We start from the raw sequence: 23111 nt of genomic DNA on the forward strand, positions 1-23111 counted from the left end.
AAGGAACCCTCTAGCATTCATCAAGCAGCATCTGGGTATCAGAGCCTTTGACATAACAGGCTCTAAATGCACCCAAGAATATCACAGGGTGGGGGTGGGAGTGACTAGGATCACTTACTTAGAGTTTTATCATATCTTTGCCACTTGCTTATAATAAAAACGTGTATTGTTTCTGAGACAAATACTCAGACATACATGAATGCATGCTGCATTTCTTCTATTCACATAAAAATTCCCATGAAACTTCCAACTTTCATTATCCTCCATCAAATCAAAATGGTAATTGGTATTTGAAATGAAGTAACATGACTAGATACTTTACAGATACAGTCATTATCATCTCATAACTTGTTAAAGATTCCGACAGATGATGTAAATTTGATAGTTTTGTCAATGCTGTCATAGAATGATTCTGACTTTTCAAAGAAATGTCAAAAAACACTGGAAATAAGACAATACCTAACTAAAGAATCATATCCATACATCACCTCAAGGGAATCTGAGGTTCTGGATGATCTAATATTCAAAATTAAAAACCATTTCATTTCTTGAAGAATATACAAAGGACATGGCTACCTGGAACTCTTTCTTCTGTTTATCAAGCATCTTAATTTTAGCATGGCTTAAACTATCTTGCACACTTATTAGGACACTAATAACTTAATTGCAATCTTTTCCTTCTGCACTCTCCAATTGAACCCAATCTTCTTGGAAAATAAAATCTGCAGACAGTCACTGTTATAAGTTTAGTCATTACAATGAAGCCATGACCTTGGGTAAGACATGTTCAATGAAAACATGCGATGAAGTATATCAAGAGAGACTGTGTAGTGGCGCGCTATGGTACAGCCTGTAATCCCAGCAGCTCGGGAGGCTGAAGTAGGAGGATCAGTAGTTCAAAGCTCTTCTCAGCAACTTGGTGAAGCCCTAAACAATCCCAGGAGACCCTATCTCTAATAAAATACTTTAAAAAGTAGCTCAGTGGTTGAGGGCCCCTGGGTTCAATCCCTGGTACCAAAAAAAAAAAAAAGGCTGTGCTTCAGACACAGAAGCAGGGCAGAGTGTATGGTGCTCAAGATGGGCACACCTGTGACTTCACTTGTGTCTCAGACTGCCAGCACCCAGAGCCAAGTCCTCCAGATTAGGTTTGGAGTCTTATTCCAAATCTCACCATTTCTTATCCTCATAATTTTCATGCAATGTCAGCAAGGATCACAGTGGGCCCACGTCACCACTGGGAGCTTCATATTTCGTCATGTATGGATTGCTTGTTGCTGACTTTGAGACTCAGAGAATTTGCTCTTTAAAAATAAAAGAAAAATTACCCTGGAAATAACCTGCAATGTCACTTCAAACCTTTCTTTTGGCTGGGGAGAAAAAAATACAGAAACCAAACGTAGGTTTCTTTGCTTGTGTGGTTTCAGTCAGATCTCATACAAAATAAATATAGAAGGAAAAAGAAAAAAAATTGCTAAAAGTGATGTGCTTTTTTTGTCAGTGAAGAAAATAAAAAGTCTCTGGGGGCTTCTCTCCACTTTCTTCTGTCAAATTTTATAATAAAAAGATTCGTGAAAGTGAAAAAGAGCATACACTCTGAGTTTCTTACGATTCTTGAGGAAAGAGCTAAACTTTATGCAGTGCTCTGAGAATTACTTAGCCCATATAATTTCTTTGATACTTAAAGAAAATAGACATTGAAGATGGCTTACAGCAACATGGAATTTGGCTTAATTTGAATTTTAGATATTGTTCAAGGGGATTAGTAACCAGAAGGCTCCACCAATCACAAGGAATAAATGCTTTTGATCCCAAACACAAATAGGCAGAGAGGCCATTTGGCACCATTGTCTGTCCGTTACTCAATATCCTTGGATCTTCTATTTGCACCCCTTCATTTTTCTGTTTTTCCCATGGACTCTCTAGTTTATGTTCCTTTTAAAAGCATTTTTCAGTTTCTTTCCCCTTCACTTCACATAGGTATGAAGCATTTGAAAAAAACAAAATTTGAAAAGCCATAAATTATGGCTCAAAAAAAAGATGTTTACCCTTTTTCCTTCTTTTAAACAAGAAATGAAAATACTTCCCTTAAAAGCCTATCACCATACACTTTTGATTTTTCCTTTCCTCATATAATCTAGGACTTGTTCATAAAATTGGTGAAATGAAAGCTCATTCCCAAACTGACCCTTCATTTGGCATTCTGTTGGTCATCTTATGCCTGAAAAAAAATAAACATTTTCATTTCCAACTGTGTATATTTCAATATACCTTTTAACCATACTTTCTTTTGGAGTTTAAGAGAGTACTCAGCCTTGATAAGAACAGTGTCATTAGCCTGAGAATGGCAGAAAGGATACATGATACAAAATTTAAGATACTTCAAGCACGTTTTACTTGAGGACAAAATTATTGTTGAATATATTCTATGACTGGGAATACCATATGTTTCTTTTAGTAAAGAATGACAGTGTATGATCATTTGCTTATCTACATTTCCCCCTAAAACACTGAGTAATTTATTATGCTTCATCTTCAACTGTAATAAACAGTTCACAGATACTCAATTAGCTAAAGGATATATTACAATTAAGGCATAAAGAGGAAACTTAATCAGGCATGTTCACTTTCAAAAAGGAACCATAAAAAGCAGATTTGAGAAATATAGAAGGCCTTTTAATTGCTTTGGTAAATTGTTTTATATATTTTTAAAAGAAATACAGCATTACCTTTATTTAAAACTTTTAATCATAAAGATGTTAAAGGTGAATTGCTATTATATAGATAGGATACTTACAAAAGAAAACTTTACTGATATAGCAAGAAACTAATTTCTTCTAAAATTATACAACATAATATAATATTTTATATGGATGGTTAGTGGCTGCATTTTACATGTTTAAATTTTGTTTTCAAAATTATTAAATAATGTTGTACCTTAAAAGCTTACTATACATTGATAATATAGTAACTGCAATAAAATTATACTGAGTTATGAACCTTGAGTATTCTGGCATGAGCTGGAACCCCTCAAGAACAGTGTAATAGCCCTTACCTAGATGAGTCTAAGAATTAAATATGTTATTAAAAAAAAAACATGATTAGGTTACCTGCTTTTGAGTTCTTTAGGCAATTCCTCAGAATTTTACTGGATGAACAAAGGCATAATTCAATTAAAACCCATCATTTTATGCTATCTGGGACTTCATACAGGGAAACTTTTGTAGATGCACATAGGCATATGTATATCATGCTGCTAGTGCTGAAATGTTTTCTAGTATTGAGAAGGTAATATTTAAAAGGTATTCATATGAGCAAATCATTGAAAACTTTTTTCCTGAATGATTAGGTTGAGTCTATAATGAAAAGAAAAAGTTCATTTGAAATTTTAATATCAATGAACTTCTAAAGAAAGCCAAAATAAGGAAATATTAATTTTAAGAAATCTCTTTAAAAGGGACAAGTGATCCTCTTCATCTATATCTCATTACCCAGAAAACTCTGCCCTACATGGAAAATAGTAGGAACCCGGAGACCCGACTCTCATTGTCATTTAACCATTGTCATTTAAAACAAATCGATTAACTTATCTATATCTTAGGTGCCCCCTCTTTAAAATCAGAAAATGGATTAGAAGTTTCTCCATGGTTGTCCCTAGCTCTAATAGTTCATGACTCTGATTACATTATGGCCTGAGACCAAAAATCTTTAGAGCAAGATAAGAGGCGAATGCTTAACAAAGCTATGACCTTTATTAATAATACTCCCACAAACCCAAGAGGGCAAAGGCTTGAAGGCAGTAGAATGAAAGGCTTTCGCTTCCCTCAAAGAGTTGAATGGCTCATTTCCTCCTTTTATTCAGGGATCTGCTGAAATGCCCCTATCAAAAAGGCCCTTTCTCAATGCCCCATCTAAACAATCATGCTGCATGTTGCCATATTTCATTTTTCTTGCTAGCACTCCTTGACATTGGGTATTTTACATCTTGAATATTTTGGATGTTTACAATCCCCCACTAATACAAGCTCTGTAACAGCAGTTTTGTCTTGAACTCTTGATTGTTCCCAGTGAAGTCTGTTGACTGAATAAATGGATGCTTTCAACAGGAAGCAGACCCATGTGACTGGATCACAGAGACATGTTGGTGCTTTGAAGAAGATGAGGCTGAAAAAGTAAGCCGAAGGACGAGTGTAACATCCCAAGGCAACGCTGTCCAGTGAGACCTTCCATGATGGTGGAAATGTTCTGGAGATTTGGTGTCCATTCCAGTAGTCATTAGGGACATGTGGCTTTGGAGTACTTGAAATTAGGCTACTGTGATAGAGGAATTCAATTTGTTTTATTTACTTTTAATTAAGTACACATTCAATTTAAATGGCTGTACATGGCTAGTGGCTGTTGTATTGAGTATTTTCTGAGTAAGTTTTAAAATGAATCCAAAAGCAATGGAAAGTGGTTGGATATTTCATGTAGGAAAAATAATGTGATCTGGACTATATATTCACTCAGTGATGTTGAAAGCAATGCGTAGAGTGAACTAGAGAGAAACTGCAAAGCAAAGTGGCCAGATAGAAACTTCAAAACATCTGAATGTAAGAAACAAAGGACCTAAATTAACTCAGTGACAGTCTGAAGGGGAAGAAAAGACATGGATAGAAAATACCACAGAACCAAATTTAACGGAGCTTGGATATATACATATTTTTAGTTATGGCATGACCCTGTGTTTGCTGCTATAGATGCATAGATAACAATGCCACTAGCAAGAGAAGCCAGGTAGCACAGCAAAATCTATACCAGGGTCAAGAGAAATTCACTGACTAAAAGTTTAGCTTAGGATCGAATACTTTGTAAATCCTGAGGCTTAAGAAAATATTTCTTTGCGTTCTAAATCATTCAAAAACCAAATTAAAGGAATATTTGTAACCAATTCAAAGTTGACATTGATTTGGGAATGTTTATAAGATTAAACATCAGATATATGTGTGTGTGTGTGTATGATTACATGTATGTATAAACACAGAGAATTTGCAAAACAACTGGAAACATTATCAATCAAATCTACTCTGCTCCATACTGCATAGAAAGCCACCTGGGAAAAACACGTGGTGTAGTCTGTTTCAATGGGGGATACGTATTTTTATTTTAAGTTTGGTTTTACACAGTGAAACCCTTTCTATCACGAGACAAGGAACACTTCTCCCATATTGGCAACACTTTTTATATGGTTGGCAGGTTTCAATGAGTCTGAACATGAATAAAATCTAACTACTCCACTGGATGAAAAGCTCATGAACTTCCGCTTTTAAAGATGAAATAGAAAATAACTGTCACAAGAAAAGAGCCAAAGCGTGATTTAATATTTCATCAACAAAGAAGCCTTGACCCTTATTTGCACTATTAAAATCTTAATATAGCAAAGTCATATAATGGGACAGTTAGAATTTAGAAGCAAATAAAATTCCTTGGCAGACTAGGGATTTTTGCCATCTGTATCTGAAAGCAGGAGGAAATATGCACGGTGTTCAGGCTCTGTAATAAGCATATTAAAACCAAAGGTGCTGCTCTATATCCCAGAATAAGTGAATGAAAAGAAATTCCTGCAAGGCACATGCTCTAAATAAAACTGTCTGTATTTTGATAAACTCCACTTTCTATGAACTTCTGCTAATGATTACAACAGCATGAAAAGAAGCCAAAGATTTTCAAAGTAAATTGAAAAGCATGCTCAGTTTTCTATCTATTTCAATTACTGGAACATGCACTTGGGCAACATTTGTTATGTCCTGAAAGCAAGATACTACATAATTCACTGGACAGATTGACAGATATCAGCCTCTATAGTTCTCCTTCTGACAAAGCTGTGACTTTTGTTATTAAAAAAAAAGAAAATTATTTTAAAGAAGTATGTGTATGTGTGCCAAGATTTCAAATCTAGGAAGTATTGAAAGTTTTCAAATTGAAAAATAATACTAAAAAATAGCCACAGGTAAATGCAATGTGCAGGAAATGACTAACCACTTACAGACTACTCTTAGTCTTACAAGTTGAGGTTTATTTTGAATATCTCAAATTTTCACTAAAATGTATTACTATATAGATATACTGATTTCTACAAATTAACAATAAATTGTCCATATCCCTGTTCTAGAACACAAATGTGGATTAGAAAATCTCAAACTGTGTGTATACTTATACAAAGTTACTATATTAATCCAAACATTGCATTCCTTTAATTTTTCTCAAAAACCTTATTCGTTCATTAAGATATTTCCATCTTTATTTATAACCAGAGTCAAAAGATTAATAATCCTATTTTTTTGGTAAATCCCTAGCATATCCAAGAATATCAGTTATTACTATGTATCCTCTATTATTACTTTGCAACTAGTAGAAGCTTTTGAACACTGAGTCTGATTTTAAAAAATAACTGCTTAGAAGGTTGTATCTGCTCCTTACAAACATATCAACTTGATTGTCAGCATCTGAAAGCAATATGTTTTGCATATTCTAAAATTATATGAACTTAACTGAAAATAAATGTCTTCTTAGGGATGAACTTTCAAAAAAGCTACCAGAGTAAAATAGTACTGCAGACAAATGGTAAATGAACTTACTTAAATGAATCTTTTTTTTCTTTTCCTTGTTTATATTTCCCTAAATTCTCTCATGTAACATATATGCTAAAAATGAACATGAACAAAAGTCCATGTGTTAGTTATCTTTCCATTGCTATGACAAAATATCTGAGACAATCAGCTTTAAAAGAGGAAAGATTTATTTGGTTCATGGTGTCAAAAATTTCAATCCATGGTCCCTTGGTCCTTTGCTTTGGGCCTTTGGTGAGGTGAACTTCATGGCACAGAGGGTGTAGTACAGCAAAGATGCTCTTCATGGTGGCTAGGAGGCACAGATTGAGAGGAAGGGGACAGGCTCCCAATGTCTTCTTCACAATTACATGCCAAGGCCCTAACCTTCTTTCACTAGGCCCCACCTCCCAAGGTGCCCATCACCTTCCAGCTGTGCCACAGACCAGGGACCAAGTCTTCAATGCATGGGCTTTGGAGCACATTTAAACTATAACAGTCCACTTGCCAAGCAAGTTGTCTTCTCAAGACACTCCATGCCTCACTCCAGAATTCCCCAAAGTGAAAGAAAGCACATTACATTTAACTAACATGTAAAACAATGACTTGTAAAAGAATTATAAAAATAAATAATTCTACTTGAATTTTGTGAAGGCAAGAATGCTCATAGGGAGAAAACTAGGTGTAGTTTAAATTAGAGCAGGATTCTTTCATTTATTTTTAAGCTGATGATATCATTTTAAAAAAGTGTTTCACTCTACAATTTGAAATTGCATTTAGAGAAAGATTTCCAAAGAAAGAAAATAAGACTTGCATTCATATTCTGGCCCTGAACTTCCTAGCTTGCCCTGGGTGTATTTCTTGTGTCTCACAAACTTCAACAATAAATTTATCATAGTTATATGTATTTACAGGCTTCATTAAATAATTCATTGAAATATCATTTTAAAAATTGGTAAAATTTTCCATATAGTCAGATACCTGGCTAGTATGAATTGTCTTGATCAACAAGGGATCTATTAATGAAGTCATTTTTTCCTAAAGCACTAGCACAGCAAGCTAATTTCAAAGCAAATCCTTTTCTATCAATAGTTATTGAATAGCTATGGCCCAACGTAACTCACCTTCCAAGAACATGAAATTGAGCAAATTAAGACTGTCCTCTAAGTTCACCTAAAAAACTCATGTACAAGATTTGTACAACACAATTTATGGTGACAGAATTGTTCCCCCAAACCAAGACTTGCTTATAAGCTGTATATCACAGTATCTCTAAAGAGGGAGAGGGAGAAATAGTAATCTCATGATTGATACACAGAAGAAGAATTACATAAAAAGCATTATTAAGAAAGTGCCTTAGTCAGCTTTTTCAGTGCTGTGACAAAATGATCTGACAAGAATAAATTTACAGGAGAAAAAGTTTATTGTGGGGCTCACAGTTTCAGAGGTCTCAATCCATAGAAGGTCAGCTTCATTCCTTGGAGCTCAAGGTGAGGCAGGACATCATGGTGGAAGGATGTAGTTGCAGGAAGTGGCTTAGGACATTACCTGGAAGCAGAGAGAGAGAGAGAGAGACTGCTCTCCTCATGAGGAAATATAATAAATCCCAAAGGCAAATCCCCAATGCCCACCTTCTCCAGCCACACCCTACCTGATTACAGTCAAACCCTAGTAGAGGATTAAAGCACTGATTAGGTCAAGGTTCTCCTAACCCAACCATTTCTCCTCTAAACTCTCTTGCATTGTCTCACAAGTGAGCTTCGGGGGAATATCGCATATCTAAATCATAAGAGAAAGCTCTTTTAAAAGCACCAAATTCACCAACCATAAAATAAAAAGTGGGTCACTTTGACTATGTAAAAAAAAAAAAAGAATCTGTGCTTATCAAAATACACAATAAAAAGAGCAAAGTGTTCAAAGCCAGCCTCAGCAATTTAGCGAAACTCTGTCTCAAGATAAAAATAAAAATGACTGAGGAGGTGTGGCTCAGTGGTTAAGTGTCACTGGATTCAATCCCCAAAACCAAAATAAATAAAAAAATAAGACAACCACCACATGAGAAAAAAAAATGTTTAACATATATATACTCAAGAATAGACTCCAAACCAGAATTCGTTGGAAAGGTAAATAACAACAGCAACAAAAGAAAAACAACCAAATCTTAAAATTGTTTAACTGGCAGTTTATAAAAGTATAAATCTAATAAATCTATGAGAAGATATTCAATCTGAGCGATAATTCAAGAGGTTTAAATTAAAATACCTATGCAACTCAAGGCTAACTGAAATCACAGCCAATACCATATTCTTGAACTATATGAGTTCCAGGGTGTCACTCTTGAGCTGCCATGAGGTATGCTGGTACAACTGCTTTGAAAACCATCATCAAGTGAGCATCTATCTCACATAAAACTATGCTGGGTACCGAAGTATTCAAAAAGGTTCACAGAAAGTGTTTGTGATAGCCAAAAATAAAATGTAACACACATATGCAATAAAAGCCAATGTATAGGTAATATGTGAGTAAAATGTATTCAGTATGGCCTCACTGACATCTAGGACTCTGATAATGTCAATCAAAAGAATCACAACACAAAATTAAACATGTAAATTTCTTTGATTCATTTAAAATTTGAAAATACATAAAACTGTATTACTTTACTATACCAACAGTAAAATTTTAAAGAAAAACAAGGAAGTGATTACCATAAAGTCTAATGAAGATGAACATCTCCATATGAGATCATCTCGGACTTCAGTAGATCCTAAGTGACAAATTCCCTAGAAGACTTTCAACATAAGTTCCAGAGAGAGACAAGGAAGAGTCCATGTGCAGACAGGGGTAGAATTACATTGCCGCAAGCCCAGAAAAACCTCCCTCCATCACAGGATGGAAGAGGCAAGGCAGGATTCCTCCCTGGAAACTTTGGAAGGAAACACTAGCTTGATATTGCACTTCTTGCTTTCAAAAATCTGAGAGAATAAGTTTGCTTTTTAAGGCCCAAGTTTATGGTTGGTTTGTGGAAGGAGCCTAGGAAATAAATGTAAACACTCCAGCAGATAATATTATACAATTTTTTTTTATTTTTTATTTTGCATAAGGGAGTCGGACTTGGTTATAATTTGGATTCAAATTTTTACAAGCTTGTAACAAATCATAATATTTTAACCTCATTTTTTTCATGAATAAAATGAAAATAACACTATCAACCTCAAAATGTTGCCATAAAAGGCAAATAGCAGCATTAAAAGACTTCAGTACACCTGAACATATTTAGGACCCACAAAATTACACACATTTATCCACTCTCCCCACAATGAACCAAGAGAATGGACTCTTCTTTAGATAAGAACACAATATGGGAATATAAATGTATTAGATAGTTTTAGCTGACCCTGCCAAATACTGAGCTACATTAACTTGCCTTAGCCTAATTTTCAGGAGCACCAAGCAACATACCTCAGCAGGGACTTAACTGCACAAAGTAAAGATTCTTCTCTGGTTGTTAGGTAGATAGTACACACGTGAACAAGACCATGGGAGAGGAAAATTAGGGGCAGACCAAAAGGCAGGATTCAGAACTGTAGGTTCTATCTGGAAATGCCACACCTGCTCAGTCTAACTGGTCCCCAGAAGTGGAGTGTGGAGGGGAGGAGACACACAAGCAGTATGTCTGAAGGTAACCTTTGACAATGCCATTGTAATACCATTCACATTGTAGTTTTGAACTCTCTTGTGAGCATTTGCAAGAAATGTGGGGACAGTACATGTACCCTTTTCCTGGAGTTATGCAAAACCACCTGTCGGTTATGTTTCACGATCATGTGACTTAGGCAAAAGGGAAGAACAAATCTCAGACAAGCTGGGACACAAAGACAGACTGAACCCAAATGGATGAGGTTGCTCCTGCTCCAGATGACCTGCTCCCAAGTTTGGGAGTGTCCTTTTACTTCTTGATTAACAAACATAACTGCTATTACGATACACCACATCTGTGTCTCCCTCTGAGATCTTTACTTGAATGACACAAGAATGGAGGAGAATTCTGTCCTGTACCATAGACACACAAATATTTATTATTCCAGCCTCTGTTAGCCAAGTGCCCTTGTATTTAAACACATATTATGACTATATGTCACTCTGGCACTGATGGTCATTGAGAGATTAATAACAGAGAAAAAGACATGATCTCAATGTATTGAAAAAAATCAAATGTTAAACAAAACTCAGACCATAAAAATTCCACTTAAATGAAGATCTTTTGGAAAACAAACTATTTATCATTCTCCAAGAAAAAAAAAAAATATATATATATATATAGCCATTTAAAAAAAAAAATTCTATTCACTTCATTGAGCCTGCACTGAAATAGCATTGATCCAACGAAGAAAATCACCTACCAATGTGTTCACCAAGTACATGGAAGTTGCTGGCACCTTTTCATATCAACAAAATGAATTATAATGAAAACAGTATGACAACTAGTACAATTATAAATTAAGTTATAAATGATGAGGCAACAAAATTAATAAGAATGAAATATGAAACCTAAGCAATATAAAACCTTTCCTGAGGTAACTTTTAGAGTTCAATGAACACTGGAAGTATCAGTCCTACTAATTAATACAGTAAATGTGATGATCAGCCTTTCTTCCTTCTCAGATGGCGTTTCCTGCTTATTCCAAATGCTTTCCCCTGCTCCTCTCCAGCTCATCTATTGTGGACACTGGGGGACACCCATCCTGAAAACAGACCACCCCAAGAAACACAGTTGCAGGCCTCAGGGCCCCAGCAGAAAGCAAAGACGAGCAGACTCCCTGTGACAGCTTATGACAGGAGTCCACAGAATTATTCTATTAAAGAAGGTGACTAATAGTAACGTCAGTCATGAGAATCTAGAAATTAATGAAAGAATCATAATAAGAAATGGTGGCAGAATCGGTGAACAAAAATAAGGTTATTGCTAAGACTTGAGATAAGAATGAAGTGGATAGAGTCCAAATACCAGCTTCTCATCGGGAAACACTGGTGGACATGGGATCCTAGTCATGCCAGGAAAAGAGCAGAGTTCAATTCCGAGCTGATGTTGGTACACAGTCTGGAGCCGTGTGAGGAGCCCACCCCATCTGCTGGTGGGCCACTAACAAAATCATGAAATAATTCATTTGCAAATCAGTTTTCCCTCTGACAATGAGAAATGTCCACAAAGGATACCTCTGTAAAGAAGACAAGGTCAAAAACAAAGAAAAGGTCCCAAGTAAGATGCTGTACAGAGATGTCAAGCAACAATATGTGGACCCCATTGGAAAAGACCTGCAGGAGTTGATTATAACACATCAACTTCCACTTGTCTCTGAGGGATCCATTTCAAGACCACAAATGGTGCCTGAAACCATGGACAGTACCAAACCGTATATGCACTATGTTTTTTTTCATATACAGATATGCCTATGATAAATCTTCAATTATAAAGTAAGCACAGTAACAGATTCACAACAATAAAATAGGACTACTATTACATAGTATAATAAAAGTTATATGAATGTGTTTTCTCTCAAACTATTTTATTCTAACTCACTCTTCCCTTTTTGTAATGATGTGAGATGACTAGGTGACGAGATCAAATAAGGTGATTGATAGGGACATTGTGATGTTGTATTAGGCTACTAGGTAAGGGTTACTTGAACATGAGCACTGTAACACCATAATAGTTAACCTGACAACCAGTCAGCTACTAAGAACAGGGTGGGTAGCACATACAGCATGGATACATTGGGCAAAGGGATGACTCATGTCCTGAGCAGAATGGCATGATTAGAACTGTGCGTAATTTAAATTTATAAATTATTTATCTCTGTAGTTTCCATTTAATATTTTTAAACTGTGGCTGACCATTCATGACTAAAACCATGGAAAGAGGAATCAGAGATAAGTGGGGTGGGAGGGATATTGTACAGTGAAAAAGAACTCAAGGGGCAGAATGATGTTGCAGGAGATTCTGGAGTTTATTAATATCAATAGCCACTCAGATGGCCTGATATCACCGGATGCTATTGCCCTGGAATAGCTTCCTGTTTGAAGATGGATGACAATGTTGACCAGACTGGAAAAGCTGTAATCATCAAAAAACTCACAACACAAGGGACCCTGAAGAGGATCTCAGGAGGAGAAGAAAACAGCATTCCAATAGAGACTAACTCACAACAGAGTCAGAGTCAGCACAGACTGAGATGATACACAGATTAGCCAGAACAGATATTCAGGTGACATGAGTGGGGACCTCACGGGCCTCTGCCATACCTCAAGCAGAAACCAGAGCAGCACAGTGATTACAAATCACCAAAGTCACAATCTTGACGCTTGTGATCTCCTGTCACTAAAGTGAGCAACTACTGCAGATTCTCTAACCTCAACCAGGGACAGTATTAGAAACAATAGGTGGCAGGACAGGAAGGCTCTGTACACCAGGTACCACACTGAATCTTCCCAAAGTATGAAGCCAGATTATGTCACCCCAGTCTGGCAGAAGCCACCGCAGCAACAGCTCCCTGCTCTCCCACCACACCTCTGCAACAGCCACCCTTGAATTCAGAAGATCACGCAGGCAGATGACCTCAGCAACCGCTTTGGAAAAATGAGCCTTAGCTGCCAAGATTCTACTGAAGCAGCTGATTCATCCTCAACTTCCTCCCAGTTGCCACTTGCTTCTCAGCACCCTCAGGAGACAAGCTCTATGAAGGTGCAGCCTATCTCACAGGAAAGCCCCAACCCATTTCCACCGTGTCACCTCTCTACTTGGCAATTGCTGCCACCCTCGGGCTTGAGTTTGAGAGAAAACACATTCATATAACTTTTATTATACTACGTAATAGTAGTCCTATTTTATTGTTGTGAAACCCCTCAACAGATCCAGGTTTCTTAGTCTCCCCTTTAAGCAATATCCTAACTCCAACCATCGATATCAGTACCTCTGTCTCTGTCTTTCTGTGTGTCTGTCTACCTGTCGGTCGCTGGCAGCAGTCACCTCTCAATGCTGCTGACAACTGCCTTAATCATCCCAATAGTGTGGAGGTCATGCAGGTGTGTTCCCAACAGACCTGAGTCATCTTTCCCCACATCAACCCCTTCGTGGTCCAGTGAAATCAAAAGAGGAAGAAGCCTAGAGATCTGAACAATCCACACCTTGTCTTTCACTCAGTCTCCCACACTCTTTCTTGTCACTAGCCCCAGAGTGTCTGCAGAGGACTCTCAAAGTTATTGTAGCCTGGGGGTCCAGCATGGTATGAGGGGTGGTGCTGATGCCCCTGGGGCCTGCCATTCCAGGACAATCTGTCCACCTATTGCCCCTTGCTGGACAACCAGTTAACTTGCATGGTGATCCCGAGACAGGAAACTGGAGAATGTAAACCAAGACAAGAGGCAAGCACTCAAATGCACCTCTCTTGCCTGGGGACAGCAGACATTGTCCTGGGCCAGGATGTGGAAGTGACAGATCCTTCAGGTGCATCACCCTCACTAAGGTAGACAAATTCTTCCTCAGTTCTCCATGCCTGGTGCCAAGATCCAATGGCTCAAGGATGCTCAAGAGCTTCCCAGCACCGAAGGGAGGGACGGCAGTGGCACTAAGAATGGCTGCCACAAAAATGTCACTACCCTCTATACCCTTGTGGCTGTGTTCTCCAGCCCCCTGGATGCACCCTGGATGCACCAAAAGCCTTCTGTTGCTACAAAAATCCCACAAGTCATTTCAAATTTAAGTGAACTAAAAGAAGTAAAACCTGAGGGCTGTGGAGCAAGCCAACTCCCCATAAAGTGAGAGGGAGGGACTAGCACAGGAGGAGAAAGGAGAAGCATGGGGCACAGGGACCTGACAGCATTGGCAGGGACAGAGAGGAGAAAGAAGTGACCTGCATCCCAAAGGGCAGAAACAAGGAGGCTCACGGACGCTGGACACATTTCCACTCCCCTGTCCTGGGTCCCATGGATTTTCCTGGATCTCCCCTCTGCTCCCCTCTCCTTCCCATCTTCTTCTATGTTTTTTTTTAATTTCTTTTTCCACCATGGAATTAATTTCTTCATATTTTTTGCTGAGGTGGAGTTGTGAAGATCTCACACTTCTCTAATCTCCTCTTTCCTCACCATCATGAGCTACCTTGTATTTTTTTGGTCTCTATGAATATATTTACAGGGACAGAATTCAGAAAAATCAAACTGACTTCTGTCTCTCTCATGCCCTCTATTTTACCTCTCCAAACAGCACAGTCAAAACAGTCGATGTGTTCCGCCCCCAGAACACTTGCATATTATTTAAGTTGGGTGCTGCATAACACAGGGTCCTATACCTACAGATAACTGCTGGGTACATTCACTGTAAATTTTATTTGATTTCATTTCTTGGTTAGGCATTATTTGGAGGGATGCTGAATATGTTTTAAAACAGTAAAAAAAAAAAAAAAGGAAAAAAATAACATGACAAGCTTCTGCTTTGGGAATATAATACAATATGTATGTACCTTGGGCATGCAATTCTGTTTACAGGTAAAATTAGTTTGAAATCACCAGAAAGGTTTTGTTTGTTTTTTTTCTTTTTGTTTTCTCCACTGAAAACTTATTCCTCATATACTTTTTCAACCCAAAAATATCTATTCACTTTCACTGAGTTCTTAACTTCCTAACTATAAATAAATAAATATATACATACATAAATAAACATAAATAGAGATGGTGGTGGTGAAGTAAAAGTCAAGATTTTTCCAATAAAGAAGAGGTGGTGGGAAAGATGGAGATTATGAACTGAAATAGGAGCACATGCTAAATTCCCAGCTCTAGTATTAGTCTTAATTTAAGTTGTGAGATCTTGCAGGCCTACAATTTTTTTTTTTTTTTGACTTGTGAAATGAAGATAGTAATAATAGCAAAGGATTAGTTCCCATAAAAAGCATTTGGTAGAGAATCCATACAGAGCATCACTAAATAAATACTAATTTGTCATCAGCCTCTCACATTTTCCATGTTTCCTCTCCTCCCTGTGGTTTCACTTTCCTCTGCCACAAACCCCAAGCATGCACCTTATTGTCCAGTCTTTCTCATCTTCCACCCAGGTTTCTTAAAGAGTTTGTCTCTGAGTCTCTTAGGTCCTCATCTGCATTTATTGCCCAAGCCACAAAAATCTGATTTGAAAGCAAGGTTTTCAATGTATCTGTTACGGTTCAAGGACATCCACATTTCAACACACAGTCTATGTGCCAGTTTATAACTCTCAGGTGCATATTCTACCCTTCAATTTTATCTAAATACAGAAAGCCAGATTTCAGCCTTTCTTGTCACCACAAAGAATACAAGATTATATTCCCAGGACTTCTTTGTAACTTGGTAGGTTACAACTAAATTCTTGCCAGAGACACATAAACAGATGGTGCCTGAGATTGGTAAAGTCTCTTTAAAACGTAAGGGCTACGACTTCTTCCCTTCTTCCTCCATTTTGCTACTGTGGATGCCACTGTGCTTTGGGCCCTGTGGGGAGGACAGCCACCCCTTGGGAAGGCAGAGAGACATGAGAAGGAGCCTGATAACCCTCCAGAGTTCACCTCAGCCTGGATTACGTTCCCTCAGGCTTCAACTGCAGTGAAGTGGACGCCTGTGTTGTTGGAGCACTTGTGATGGGGTACTGTGCAGCTAAGCGAGTCTGATCATTTCTCTGTGTTTGACTCAGATATCTCTGAGGAGCTCCAGCTCTGCATTAGACGTTGCTACTCGATATTTCAAAAGAACTCTCAACAGTCACACATTTTCTCTTGTATGTGGAAGCTGAAAAGGAAAAAGGGAAACAATGGTGTGTGGGAGAGAATCTCATGAAAACGGAAGGGAGACCCAGGTAGAGGAAAAGGGACCATCAGGAGGGAGGTCGGGAGAAGAGGGGACAGTTCCGGGAGTGATATTGGACACATTATATTGTTAAATTATGTGTCTGTGGGAATAAGAAACAACAAATCCCATCATTACGTTCAACTATAACGCACCAATTTTAAAAATGTGGAAAGAGGAAAAAATAAAAAAAAGAAGAAACCTAAACTTCTTTGTGCCTTGAACTTCTCCTACATTCCACATAACAAGTAATCCTGTCAGTATCTACCCATTACATTAACCTAGATATTTCCATTCTCCTTTGTAATGTAAAATAGACAACAATACAACCACTGAACAGCCTCTGAATTCATGTACTCCTGCTTACTGCTATTTCAATAGAATACTTTTTTTTAAATCTCACCCTGAATTATAGCAATTTAATGTTACACATCAATATGCTCACTGAACTTTACCCAGTTAAGTTGGACATTGTATGATCTTGGCCCATAGATGTATACATGGTCACTAACATAGTATAGGAAAGAAGCCATTTAGCCTCTTCTTGCAGACCCCTGAATTACTAAAAACTGAAGATAACAGTTTCATGTAAAGAACTAAAGGACATGGGATAAGACTGAAGAAATTATTGAAAGACAGGATAGATGACTTCTCCAATCAATATCTTGTTAGATATTAGTGATATCTAACACTCAAACAATAACAGTGGCAATAATTCTACCAATAGAATAAGCAGAGTTCAATATGACTGAAGGCTGTTCATCCCACTGAGCACTACAGCATACAGCAAACAAATATTCTGTTTTTATTTTTTATTTTGGGTTTTTTTTTTGTGATATTCCTTTGTTGGCCAGGGGATTCAATCAGGTATATAGACATAATGTAGACATATTAGTGATTAAATCAATTTATTTCAGTGGAAGAAACATCAGATTTGAGTTCCATAGTGAGCAAATAATCATTTCCTAACAAGAACATTTTGCTATCTTAACTAATGCATAGTCTCATTAATACAAAGCACCTAAAATATAATAACAATTTGTATTATAAAATAGCTTTACAAAATTAAAAGTATATTGTTTGGGCTATTTTTTTTTAGTGCTTAGCTTTATGAGTTCTTTATATATCCTAGAGATTAGTGCTGTATCTCTGATGTATGAGGAGTAAAGATTTGCTCCCAAGATGTAGGCTCTCTATTCACCTCTTTTTTATTCACCTCAGATTGATTCTTTTGCTGAGAAGAAACTTTTTAGTCTGAATCCATCCCATCTTTTGATTCTTGATTTTAATTCTTGCGCTCTAGGAATACTATTAAGGAAGTTGGGGCCTAATCCCACATGATGGAGATTACAGTCTACTTTTCTTCTATTAGACTCAGGTTCTCTAGGTCCTTGATCCACTTTTAGTTGACTTTTGTGCATGGTGAATGATAGGGGTTTAATTTCACTTTGTTGCATATGGATTTCCAGATTTCTCAGCACCATACGTTGAAGAGGCTATCTTTTCTCAAATAAAAGAGAATAAAATCATGGCATTTGCAGTAAATGGATGGAGTTGGAGAAGATAATGCTAAGCAAAGTTAGCCAATGCCAAAAAAAAAAACCAAAAAAAAACCCAATGCCAAATGCTCTCTGATATAAGGAGTCTGATTCATAGTGGGGAAGGGAGGGGGAACAAGGAAGGAATAGCCCCACTCTAGATAGGGCAGAGGGGTGGGAGCGGAAGGGAGGGGGCATGGAGTTAGAAATGATGGTGGAATGAGATAGACATCATTATCCAAAGTACATGTATGAAGACAGGAATTTGTATGAATATACTTTGTATACAACCAGAGATATGAACAATTGTGCTCTGTATGTGTAATTCAGATTGTAATGCATTCTTCAGTCATATGTAAATATTTAAAGAAAGTATATTGTTTGGGTTCTGGTTGAACATGGCTTTTCTCTGTTGTCTCCCAAAGTCCATTCAAGTGGGAAATTAATCAATATAAAACACACACACACACACACATACATGCATATATACACACACACACCACATACACATATACACAAAAGACAAGGAAAAGAAACCACAGCAGATGAGAGATGGCAGAGAATTTTTAGTAAAAGGCCAGTAGATGTATACATGGTCACTAACATAGTATAGTAAAGAAGCCAATGCAGCCATCTAAGCCTCTTCTTGCAGACCCCTGAATTACTAAAAACTGAAGATAACAGTTTCATGTAAAGAACTAAAGGACATGGGATAAGACTGAAGAAATTATTGAAAGACAGGATAGATGACTTCTCCAATCTTTTTATAATCTTATCACCAATCCTAAAAGCATTCTTTTTTCCTAAAAACTAATTTTATGGATGTATTAAGCAAAAGAGGATTTTTTAACTGGGAAACCACACACAGTGGACAGGAGTATAGAAAGGTGAGGGAGCCAAGTAAAATCAGAAGGCTCCTCAAGAAAATCTGCAGTCAAAGTGGAACTCCCCATTCCATTTTATAGACTAAGCTACAGGACATTAGAAGGTTCTGCTTCATGAAAATTAGTCATGTTACATGAACCCTAAAATTTGATACTAAAAATCCCTCCATTAAGTGACTCTCAGTAGAGATACTGTGAGGTACATACCAACAATTCACAAGCTGACCCACATACACTGACTATGTTAATCAGCTTTCTTTACTGTGACCAAAACACCCATTAAGACACCTTAGAAAATGAAAATTTTATTTTGGGCTCACAATTTCAGAAGCTCAGGACATGATCAGTTGACTCCATGGCTCTAGGTCAGTGGTGATTCATAATATTATGGTAGAAGAGTGTGGTGGAAGAAAGGTGCTTGGCTCATGGAAGCCAGGAAAACGNTTTTTTTTTTTTTTTTTTTTTTTTTTTTTTTTTTTTTTTTTTTTTTTTTTTTTTTTTTTTTTTTTTTTTTGTTAACAGGGTCTTACTGAGTTTCCAAGGCTGGCATCAAACCTGTGCCTCCTGCCTCAACCTCCCAAGTAGCTGATATTAGAGACATGTGCCACCAAGTCCAACCCTTGGCCCCAATATTACATGTGCTTATTCTGTAGCCAAACTGCAAGTTCAAAAAATCTTCCTTCATTGCTTTCTGCTCCCACTTCTCATAGTTGACCTAACTAGAAGCCATGAGCAATACTCATGCCATGAGTACTCCTAAATGCTGGGCTGCCAGATTATTTTACTGCCTTTAAATTCAGCCTCAAAGAAAGTCTCAGGACATGGACAAAATGAAGACAAGTTCTTCTCCATATTTTAACATATGTGGCCTGAAGTTCAATTCCATACAGGGTCCTCATACCCCCTATGACCACAGTCTTTATTGTCCACCTTCCTATGAGCCTTCTCAGCTCCCATCAGAATTATCTATTAACTCTGCTTACAATATCCTGAAGGCTTTTTCAGGTTGCATCTCTAAACTTTTCCTAACCGATCCCATAAACCAGTTTCAAAGGATTCTCATCCACATTGTCAAGTATAATCATCGCAAGGACCCCATGTCCCAATACTAATTTCTGTGTTATTCAGTTTTTTATTTCTGTGACCCAAATGCCTGATAAGTACACCTAAAAAGAGGAGTTTATTTTGAACTCTCACTTTCACAGGTCTCAATTCATGCTTGACTGGTTTCATGACTTTGGGCTTGAGGTAAGGGAGAACATCATGGCAGGAGGGTGTAGTAGAGGAATACGTTCAGCTCTTAGAAGCCAGGAAGGAAAGAGAGAAAGAGGAAACAAAAAATCCAGTGACAGATATAGTCCTGGGAAAAGTAGGCATACTTTTCCTAGCTATAACCCACCTGCCTAAAATTCAGGTGCTGATGGACTAACTCAGCAAATGGATTAATTGACTAACGAGGTCAGAGCCCTATTCATTGCTTTAAAAATCCAACTTTCAACCTTGCTGCATTGGGAATCATGCTTTAAACACATGAGGTTTGGAGGGGACATTTCATAACCAAACCATAACTCTGAGCATCCAATTAACTCTTATTCTGAGCATCAAATCAATATTTTAGTTCAGCATTTAAAACTGAATGGATGGTCAATGAGAACCACACATAAAGCAATCTTCTAAATGAAAAGTAGTGAACAAAATCAATAAACAGAAAATGGGATCTTGAAAGAAAGAGGAGAAATGTAGAAGAAGAATAATTCAAAAGAAAATGTTAGCTATTTTTAGAGAGCTAAAAAATATAATGCATCTATAAAAGCACAATGAGGTTATTTAAAAAGTAGAGCCAAACTAAATTAAAGAACTATTAAAATCTATATATATGATAACAGAAATAAAATATCCAGAAAGGATGGAAGACCAAAATATCAGATGGAAGACCAAATTGAGAAAAAAATTTAGAAAGCAGGAAAATCACAAAGAGATGGAAAAGAGACAGGTAAAAGGTAATAAAACTAGGGTATGGATTTAATTAAAGAAGCTTAGAGGAAAAAAATAAAACTGGAGGAAAATTGGAAAATTATAAAAGGGAAAGTTTTTCAAAATATTTCCAAAGAAAGAGACATTATTTTTTCAAAATGTGAAAGTGTCTGCTGAGGACCCCAATCAGTGAAAGGTACTTTTTTGGTTTTGTGATACACATATTTCATCATCTTGAAATTTCAGGATAATAAAGAGATGATTCTAATATCTTCTAGAGAGCTACACAAGAACAACAGGCCACATTACACAGATCGAGATTTAGAATTGGAATATCATGATTTTTCAAGAGAAACACTGGAAACCATGAGAAATAGAATAGCCTCAACATTCAGAGGACTATCAATTTCGAAGTTAGAAATCCACCTTCAGTAAAATACATTGTTCAGTACTGTTTTTTCAGAATTGCAGAAACTCCAAAATAGAATGCCATGGTCCCCTCCTTAGGAGTTTTGGGAAGCTAAGTTTATCTAAAATTAAGGAATGACTCAGAAAGAAAAGGCTAACCACAGAAGAAAGGCAAAAGGAATGTGTGGGATGCTGGGGAAGGGAACCCTGGTTTGGCAGGTCTGTAGCTTTTGCAGAGATCGGATGCTGCAGGATAGAAGCAGGAGCTGGTAGGGAAAAACTGAATAATGAACAAAGTAAAAACAACAGGAGATGAGGTGGTGAGTTCATACCAAGAGGTTTGCATAGCATTATTGTAGTGTTAGAGCCATAGGTATGTACAGATCAAACACATGATACAACAAGTTATTGATACCACATAAAAGCATGTTGAGCTCAGATATCAGCAAGTATATACACTGTTAAGAATATAAAATCTGAGTAATGTTTTAGCTAAAAATTATAACAAAACTCTACGGATACAGAGAAAATATGTTTTTATATGCACATGAGGTAGTTAAAAGGTTTTCTACTATGGAACATTAATAAGATACATCCAATCTAAAATGGGAAAAATCTAGAAAAAGGAATATTCATGCACTATCTGAATACGTAGGCACAAATACCAGAGAAACAGCTTGCCACATTCTTGTTCTGGATCTCTTTGATGGGGAGGGTAAGAGTAGTAGATCTCTGTTCTGGCATGTTGTATTATTTTTATTAATAATCCAATTTATTTCACTGAAAAAAAGTAACAAGCAATTATTTTAAAGAAGCTGTAATAATTTGAAATATGTTAAGGTCTAAAACAACAACCAAATCTTTCCTAAGAGGATAAATGATCTAATTAGTGAGCTGAAACTGTCACCTAACATGATTGAAAAATAATGTTTTGAAAATTTTCAACTATTTTTGAAACTTTAAAAACTGCTGATCTCAAAGTATGCATTTTTTGCAATTAACTTTTCAACTATTTATTGTTTAGCATACTCTTTTTCACTGTCAAAAATGTTCAAGACAAATTTTCAGGAATTCTAAATTAATAAAGTGCAAATTAATGTGTGATACATGCTAGACAGCAGAATCCCAAACACTGGTATAAATTCTGCCTTTGAATCAAACTCAACTGAAAAGTATCAAAACTGAAAGTAATCTCCCTAAAAATCAGATGTTTTAGAACTTTAAAATCACTAATTTTTTTTTTTTTTTTTTTTTTTTGTGACCAGTAGTGACTAAAAAAAGTCACTATTAAGGTCTAGGGATTTTGTTCAGTGGAAAAGCCCTTGCCCAGCATGCTTAAGATCCTGAGAGTTCCACCCCAGCACCATGGGGTGGGGTGGGGGGGAGTCACTATTAAGATTAGAAGGAAAAAAAAAAAAAAGGAAAAACCATCTCCATTATCTACTATCTCTCTGAGGTTTCAGGAAATGCAACAAAATGTTCCACATTCTATTACTTGTGCATGATCAGGAGACTTCAATTTTCCACTGTCATGTGCCAATTTTAAGAAGAATTACTATTTGCTTTTTTACTAAAGTGAGAAGGAAATGAAAACATTATGGGATTGGTCTGGTGTAATGCATTTGTAAAGGTGAAACCTTGAAGTGAAATCAAATGGGACACAGGAAATCAAAGGAGCTTAAGGATTTAACCATACCAAGGAATAAAAGGTTACTCCGTTTTGCACATTCAAAGCAGTCTCTGAGGAGTCTAATTAATGAATAAAATTCTTGTTTCTTTTACAATAGACCTTTAAACTATTTCTACTCAGCAGTCTGAAAATGATTTCACTAGGAGGTACCAGGGTTATTGAGCTGAAA

The 23111-nt window shown here is 36.8% G+C and overlaps 1 long non-coding RNA gene across 3 annotated transcripts in view; it reads right to left on the bottom strand.

Annotated features, from left to right (window-relative positions):
- LOC125619342 overlaps positions 1–23111 on the bottom strand; it is a 71855-nt gene that overhangs the window by 31395 nt on the left and 17349 nt on the right. For 2 of the 3 annotated variants that reach the window (XR_007350839.1, XR_007350840.1), the window contains exon 4: positions 8022–8132. This is a non-coding gene — a long non-coding RNA (uncharacterized LOC125619342). Of the gene's footprint in view, positions 1–3495; positions 8133–23111 lie in introns of those variants that run through there. The other variant, XR_007350838.1, reaches the window with a different exon arrangement.

The sequence above is a fragment of the Marmota marmota genome, unplaced genomic scaffold, assembly GCF_001458135.2.
Source record: "Marmota marmota marmota unplaced genomic scaffold, marMar, whole genome shotgun sequence".
NCBI lineage: Eukaryota > Metazoa > Chordata > Mammalia > Rodentia > Sciuridae > Marmota > Marmota marmota.